This window comes from Pinus tabuliformis, chromosome 4_1 (assembly GCF_031772625.1).
Source record: "Pinus tabuliformis cultivar Carrire ecotype Pingquan chromosome 4_1, CPIR1, whole genome shotgun sequence".
In the NCBI taxonomy this organism is placed as follows: domain Eukaryota; kingdom Viridiplantae; phylum Streptophyta; class Pinopsida; order Pinales; family Pinaceae; genus Pinus; species Pinus tabuliformis.
This window is the reverse complement of record NC_142303.1, coordinates 545,391,937-545,400,762: the sequence shown is the minus strand read 5'-3', so window position 1 is coordinate 545,400,762 and position 8,826 is coordinate 545,391,937.

Below are 8,826 nucleotides of genomic sequence, written 5' to 3'. Positions count from 1 at the left end.
TTTCCCCTGGATTCCAAAATCGGGACTACCAGATTGATTTTTCATTATGTTCCTTTCAATGTTACAATATATATCTATATATATATATATATATATATATATACATGTCGAAGCATCCATAAAACCTAATCCATTAATCCTGGATTAGAACATAACCATAGTTCCCTTGACCAGATCTAAATAATACCATGGACTGAAAAACCATCATGCCCAAAACCATGTGCGAAATCCATGCACAAAACCCCTGCATACCCTTGACAGGGGGGCTTCCACCCTCCCTTTGACTCCCCCAAGTTGTGAAAGAATATAGCACAACCCAACATTCTCCCACTTGATGTTTTCTTTTCACAGGGGGCCATAGGAGAGCTAAGTCATTTATCCAGCCCTGCAACGCCCATTGTTTCTCTACACCAAGAGAACTTCTCAGAGCTCATAGATTTTGTCAATGCATATGCAGTATTATTCAAAGTGTCCACCTTTACCAGCAACACATTTTTGTCTTCTATCATATCCCTCACAAAGTGATACTGAACATAAATGTGCTTTGCCTTTGAATGATAAGCAGGGTTTTTTTCTAAGAAAATTGCACTTTGGTTGTCACAATCTATCCTTATAGCTTGTTGTACTAACCCCATACTTGAACACAATATCTGCAACCAAATTGCTTCCTTGCTTGCATGAGTGGCTGCCATGTATTCTGCCTCTTTAGTTGAAAGTGCCACTACAGATCGTCTCTTACTCATCCAATTGACTGCACCTCCAAATAGGTTAAACACATACCCACTTGTAGACCTTCTTTGATCTAGATCTCTAGCCAAGTCTGCATCAACAAAACCAAGGATATCCAAAAATCTGTCCAATCTTGGTCTTCCTTGGTAGCGCAAACCATAATCACTAGTGCCATGCAAATACTTGAAAACCTGCTTCATTGTTGTCCAATGCTCCTTCCCTGGTTTTGACATAAACATGCTCAATACTAACACTTCGTGTGCAATTTCTAGTCTAGTACAGACCATCGCATACATCAAACTACCAAATGCACTTGTATATGGAACACGGGACATGTGCTCTTCCTCTTCTTGTGTCTTGGGACACTGTTCAACAGATAACTTTACACCTACAGGAATAGGAACTTTCACTGGTTTACTATCATGCATATTAAACCTCTGTAGTATTGTCTCGACATACTTCCTCTAGTTCAACTAGAGCTTCCTCTTTACCTGATCTCTTTTAATTTCCATGCCCAAAATATAATTTGTTACACCAAGATCTTTCATGTTGAATTTGGAGGACAATTGGGTCTTCAAATCCTGGATAATTTCTTTGTCATTTCGAACCAACAACATATCATCCACATACAAGACGAGATAAATAACACGGTCACCAATTAATTTAAAATACACACAGTGATCTACTTTTCTTCTAGTGAAGCCATGTCCCCATATAAATGTATCAAATTAGTGATACCGCATCCTTAGTGACTGTTTTAACCCATACAAAGACTTTTTTAACTTGCATACCAGTTCTTTCTTACCCTTCACCGCAAAGGCTTCATGTTGCTTCATGTATATCTCCTCTTCCAGATCCCTGTGAAGAAATGTTGTCTTCACATCCATTTGTTCTACCTCAAAATAAAAAGCAGCAGCAACAGAAAAAGTAATCTAATAGAAGCTACCTTGACAACAGGAGAAACATTTTCACCAAAATCAATGCCTGACACTTGGGAATAACCTTTTGCTACCAATCAAGCTTTGTATTTCTCCACCTTTCCTTCTGAATTTGTCTTCTTCTTGAACACCCATTTTCTGCCAATGGGTTTCCTTCCAGCCGGAAAATCCACCAGATCCAAAGCCTCATTTTTGTGCAAAGATGTCATTTCATCAACCATGGCTTCTTTCTAGAGTTTTCCTTCCTCTGAATCTACTGCTTCCTTCACAGTTCTAGGATCATCATCAATAATAAATGAAGAAAAATTTGAACAAAAAGCAGATGGACTATACCTTTCTAGTTGCCTTCTTTCTCGAACTGATATTCTCACATTCGGACTTCGTGGCTCTTCATCTTCTGATTCCTCTTCTGATGTAGAGTTTGATTCTTCCTCCTTTAGCTCAAACTCTATCTTCTCAAGTTCCTTTGATGGGACTTCATGTTTAATAACATCTTTCACCTCTCTAAACACCACATCTTGGTTGTACACAACCTCCCTTATTACTGGGTTCCAAAGCTTATAGCCTTTTAAACCATCCTTATACCCAATAAAGATGCACTTTTCATATTTACTATCCAACTTTGTTATTTTCTCCTTTGGAACATGTGCATATGCATCACATCCAAATACCCTCAAATATGAAATAGAGGGTTTCTTACCAGTCCATACCTCTTGTGGAATCTTATACTCCAACGCTTATGAAGGTGATTTGTTGACCAGGTAACATGCAGTCTCCACCACCTCTGCCCAGAATTCTTGTCCCAACCCGGCACCACTGAGCATGCTTCTTGCCCTTTCCTTCAATGTCTTGTTCATTCTTTCTGAAACTCCATTTTGTTGAGGTGTGTATGGAGTAGTCTTCTACCATGCTATACCACACTTCTTATAGAATTCTTCAAATTCCTTCTTGCAAAACTCTCCACTGTTATCTGTCCTCAACACCCTTATCTTCTTCTCTATTTGGTTTTCCACCAGAGCCTTAAATTCTTTAAACCTGTCAATGACTTCAGATTTCTTCTTGAGGAAATATATCCATGTATTCCTTGAGAATTCATCTATAAATGATACATAGTACACAAACTTACCCAATGATGGAACCTTCACAGGTCTAAACACATCACTGTGCAAAAGCTCTAATATATGTTTCGCCCTCTTACCACCAGAAGGGAAACTCACCCGATTCTTCTTCCCATATACACAATTTTCACATAAATAAAAATACAGAGAGCTATTAGGCATACCTTCTACCATATCTTTACCATGAAGTATTCGAAGGCCCTTCTCTCTGATATGTCCAAGCCTTTGATGCCATAGCATGGCCTTTTCTCCAGAGACCACTAGATTTCTGCTCCACTTTCAGGAACCATAGAATTGTTGCACCCATCAATAACAGTGCTACCTTTTAGCTTATATAGAGTTCCAATCCGAACTCCCCACATCAATACCAGTGCTTCCCGAACCATATTGTAGGTATCTTTCTTGAACATTGTTTTAACAAGAATATGTAGAACACCCGGAAGTGTTCTAATCCTTCCACCTTGCAACTTCAACTTAACTTTTCTGCGACCAACGATTCTAGACTTCCTTTCATCTCCCAAGAAGACATCACCACCATCATATTTCTCATACTCGTAGAACCACTCTCTATGGGGAGTGAAGTGAAAAGATGCACCTGAGTCAATCAACCATGCCTCATGATCTACATGTGTACTCGAAGAATCCAAGTACACATCCCCACCTTCATCTAAGGTGGTTTTCACCTCTGCAGAAGGAGCATCATCAGATCCCTTTCCTTTATCAAGAGCTTTAGATTTACAGTCCCTTTTGTAGTGCCTTTCCTTTCCGCATTTCCAGCACACCACCTTCACAGGTTTTCCTGGAGATTTATATCTCCCTCTAGATTTAGACCTCCCACTCGATGACTTTTTTTTTTTCTATTTTGGGACTGTCCTCGTACAGACAAGGTATCGCCATTATGGCTCTCCATATTTTTCCATCTCATCTCCTCCGTCCGCAAGGATGAGACTATTTCATCAAACTGCAAGGCAGTTGCATTGCTACCTATTTTAATAACCAGAATATCCCACGAATCTGGTAGAGAGCACAACAAACCGATGCACTTATCTTCATCTGAAATTTTAAAATCAACAGATAATAATGGGCTTACCACAGTATTAAATGCATTCAGATTCTCTATCACTGAGTCTCCATCTTTTATCTTCATGTTATACAACTTTTTCCGTAGGAACAGTCTATCCACCAGAGACTTAGATTGGTACAAAGTCCCTAACTTGTCCCACAAAGCCTTCGTCGTAGCTTCCCTTGATACATTCAACAATACTGAATCTGAGATACACAATCATATTGTGCCTTTTTTCCTTCCGATCCAACTTCTTCCATTCTTCATCAGACACTCCCATTGGCTTAGTACCTGGATCTACCATGATCCAGTGATCTTTATCCACCAACAGATCCTCCATATTGAGTTTCCACAACTCAAAACTCTTACCATTAAATTTATGGTTCTCTATCTTTCCACTGCTTGTCATCTTCTTTCACCACCAGAATCGATCCCGTAAATCTCCCACTGAACAGGGTCTACCACAGGCCCGAGAAAAACCCCTCAGCAACAAAGGTGTCCCCTTGAAGCCAAAACAACTTTGATACCAAATGTATATTTTAACCCCATACAAAAATTACCCGCATACGAATTCTAAAACATAAAATAAACAAAGGAGACAGCATAACACATTATACAAATATACATAGAGATTTTCCCCTGGATCCCAAAACTGAGACTATCAAATTGATTTTTCATTATGTTCCTTTCAATGTTACAATACATATATATACATGCCAAACAGTCCATAAACCCTAATCCATTAACCCTGGATTAGAACATAATTGTAGTTCCCTTGATCGAATCTACATAATACCATGTACCAAAAAACCATTGTGCCCAAAACCATGTGTAAAATCTATGCACAAAACCATAGGTAATATAGGGTCCAACCCCGTGCAGGGGAGACCCCTGCATAACCCCTAACAGGGGGGCTGCCACCCTCCTGTGACCCCCACGCTGGTCATGAAAGAATATAACACAACCCAACAATCATCTGGTAATAAAATCCAAGAAGGTTGCAACCAACAAAGTAGCAGATATGCTTTCTCACCCTCGTATTTTTGTATCTGTAGTTTTGCAAAATTCTTCTTTATCATTAGAAGGTTATGTTGAACAATATGCTAACGATAATGATTTTAAAGAGATTTATGAAAAACTGACTCATGGATCGCAGGTGGAAAATTATTATGTGCAGGAAAAACTATTGTAGCACCTTGGAAAACTGTGCATACCCATTGATGAAAGCGTGCATGCAATCCGAGAGGCTCATACCTCTCTTGCGTCTGGCCATTTTGGGGTAGAATTTTTTTTATGTTATTTACAGAGGTTTTGTTTTTGGCCTCATATGAAAAACAATGTGACTCACTTTGTAAAGGGTTGTGTGTTTTGTTCTGTTTCAAAGCCCTATAATAGAAAACATGGGATCTACACACCACTCCCCATTCCGAGTCCACCATGGGAAAGTGTGTCCATGGATTTTGTAGGAGGTTTTCCTGTGTCTAGGAAAGGTCACAACTATTTGTATGTTGCCGTGGATCGTTTTAGAAAAATGTGTATTTTAATTCCTTGTAAAAAGCTGGTCACTGCTGAGCAGACTGCTTATCTTTTCTTTCAACATGTTTGGGTCCATTTTGGGTTGCCCACATCTATTATGTCAGATTGAGACTCTTACTTTCTTGGATTGTTCTGGACCATCTTGTGGAGAATGATGGACACCAAGCTGAAAAGAAGTACGGAATTTCATCCATAGAACGATGGGCAGAAAGAGGTCGTCAACCGCACCATGGTACACTTTTTATTAGGCTATTGTGGAAAACATCCCAAGTTGTGGGATGAATAACTTCCTTATGTGTGGCACGCACATAATCGAGCATCACATTCATCCACATAGAGCTCATAGTTCGAGACATGCTTTGGTTATCTACCGAGGGATCCCTTAGACATGGTCTTTGGGAAATATGAGGACGATAATGGATGAGATGATAAGGACAAAGCACAAAATTTTATTCAACAGATACAGGTTATTCATAAGGCAGTACATGAGCAGTTGGAGAAGAGTTAGGCTCGGTATAAAGCTAGACATGATAAGCACTGAGTTGATCATCAATTTCAAGTTGGGGACAAAGTATGGCTCCATATCAGCAATGATAGAATGAAGGGGGAAGGGAATAAATTGTAGGAATTTACAAGGTAAGCTCCTCAGATAGAAGACCAAAGGACGCCGCTCACAAACATATCACAAATCAATGACCAGTATTCTTGACAGGGTTAAAACACTCAAAGAGAGAAACAGTCCATGGCCTGAGCCAACATGACCACTTTAGGCAATTTATTAATGAAAGAATCAAAATTTATATAAGCTTCTCTCATGAAAGGTTACCCTACAAATGACCCTCCATGCTCTTTAAATAGGGATCATGGACCAATCAAGTGTTAAGCCGCGGATCAAGTGTCGGTAATACCAAGGAGAGAATGAACCGTCGGATCACTTCATGTCTAGAACATATCGTGACCGTCAAATTGTAAGTTACAAATGTACATAGTAAAGAAACACATTTTACCTAACTCTACACTAGAACAAGTTATACTTAACTATTTCCTATGTGTCAAAATATCCTAACATCCCCCCTTAAGAACAACTTGGGATAGGATTGAAGGATGTACAAATATGACACAATAGGAGAAGGAAGGAGGCATTAGAGCCTATCCCCCCTTAGTGACAACTTCCTAAACTCCAACCATAAATCGAAGTTTAGTAAACTTTGCCTCTGTGAGAGACTTTGTAAAGATGTCTGCAACTTGATCATCGATAGAATCGTACTTCAAGAACATGGTCATGAATGAGCTTTAGGATGAAGTGCATGTGTAGTTCAATGTGTTTTCTGTGCTGATGTTGGGCTGGATCTTTGCATAGTTGAATGGCACTTTGATTATCACACCAAAGTGTAATCCAATGTAGTTGTTGAAAACCAAACTCTGACAGGATATGATGAAGCCACAAGGCTTCCGTACTAAATTCTACGGTGCCACGATACTCTGCTTCTGCTAAAGAAATAGAAATGGAACTTTGTTTCTTGCAAGTCCATGTAATAGGTCCAGAACCAAGAGTGAATACATAACCTGCAGTAGACTTCTGATCATCAGGGTCACCAGCCTAATTGGAATCAGTGAAACCAACCAATAGAGGAGATGCTTCTGCACTATAATGAATCCCAAACTAAATTGTACCTCAAACATAACAAAGTATTCTTCTAGATGCTTTCCAATGACTTTCATGTGGGATTTACATAAACCGAGCAATGAGGCCAACAACAAGGAAAGTTCAGGATGAGTATGGGTCAAATACAAAAGTTTTCCTACAAGCTGACCATATAAGGTAACATCAACTTCAAGGAAAGTACAAGTGACTGAAAGTTTGGCTCTGGACTAATAGGGAGAAGGGGTTGGCTTACAGTCTTCCATGTGAAAGTGGCGTAGAAGATCACAAGCATTCTTGGACTGGGAAAGGTAAATACCTTCCTTGGTTTGCATTACTTGAAGACCAAGAAAATAATGCAAGTGTCCTAAGTTTGTCATTTCAAACTTCTTTTTAAGGCTAGACTTCACATGGTTTATAAGGTTTGGATCACTACCAATAAGGATAAGGTCATTAACATAAAGAACAAGAATGATAATAGACTTACCCACTTTCTTGGTGTAGATAATATTGTAAGAATGACACCTAGAAAAGCCAGTATCTAAAAGAAAGCTATCCATTTTGGGATACCAAACCCGAGGGGCTTGCTTGAGACCATAAAGGGATTTCTTAAGTAGACATACAAGGCCGAGTCCGTTTGTATATAGCTAGGAGGTTGTTCCATATAGATTTCTTCATGCAATTCCCCATGAAAGAAGGCAGATTTAACATCCATCTGATGGACTTCCCATTTCAAAGAGGAAGAAAGGGAAACAATAAGGCGGATAGAGTTCATTTTAGCAACAAGGGAGAAGATTTCATTATATTCAATGCCTTCAACTTGTGAAAAAACCTTAGCAACAAGATGAGCTTTATGTTTATCAACTTTTCCATCTAGTCCATACTTGGTTCTGTAAACCCATTTGCATCTAACAAGTTTTCGTCCCTTTGGAAGAGGAGCAAGATCCCATGTATCATTTGCCAATAATGAACAATATTCTTCATTCATAGCTGCATCCAAATCTAGATGGCCTGAAGCTTCTGCAAAGGTGTCAGGATCATAATTCGTTGAAGCTTGAGCCAGTAAAGAAGAGGCCTTATCAAACTGAGAATGTGTATGTCATTGATCTGTAGGATCACCTGCAAGAGAACCTACTGCATCTCGAGTAACACAGACCCATTTTCGAAGCTGAGGAGTTGAAGGAGGATCCTAAGAAGCTAGTCTTTCGCTAATGGTTGATCCAATCTTCCCTCTTTGCTGCTTGCTCCCAGCTCCTTGCTCTTTCACTGGCCCAGCTACACAAAGATCCTGCAAAAGCACAAGAAAGGGAAACTACAAGAAGCATACATCCATAATTGATTCAAGGATTAGAATAAATCAAATATACAAGCATCAATACACCATTAAGATACATGCATATAGAAGAACCTCAAATGCTTTATTAATGGAAGAAGTAAAGTTCTGAGAGTGTTACAACCATAAGAGGCCCAATCCAGCAACACCTCCCAGCAGAAAGAAATCTCCTCTTCACCTCCTTCAAAGCAATCACCCAATAGTTCTATGCACAAACCAACAGCACTTCCTTACATTCACAAGATTCCAGCCTCCCTAGACCTCATGAGAGAGCTCTATATATAGGAGATTTGGAGAAAGGATGAGTCAGCTTGAGGCTGGCATGAAGCTGACTAGTGTCCTCTCCCACTTCAGTTATACTTCAGTTCTTGAGTCCACTTGGAGTTTCTTGCTTCCACTTGGAGATCTAGATCCTCTTACTCATCACAAGGCGAATTCCTTGATCCAAGTGTCATTTTGGAAGCTTC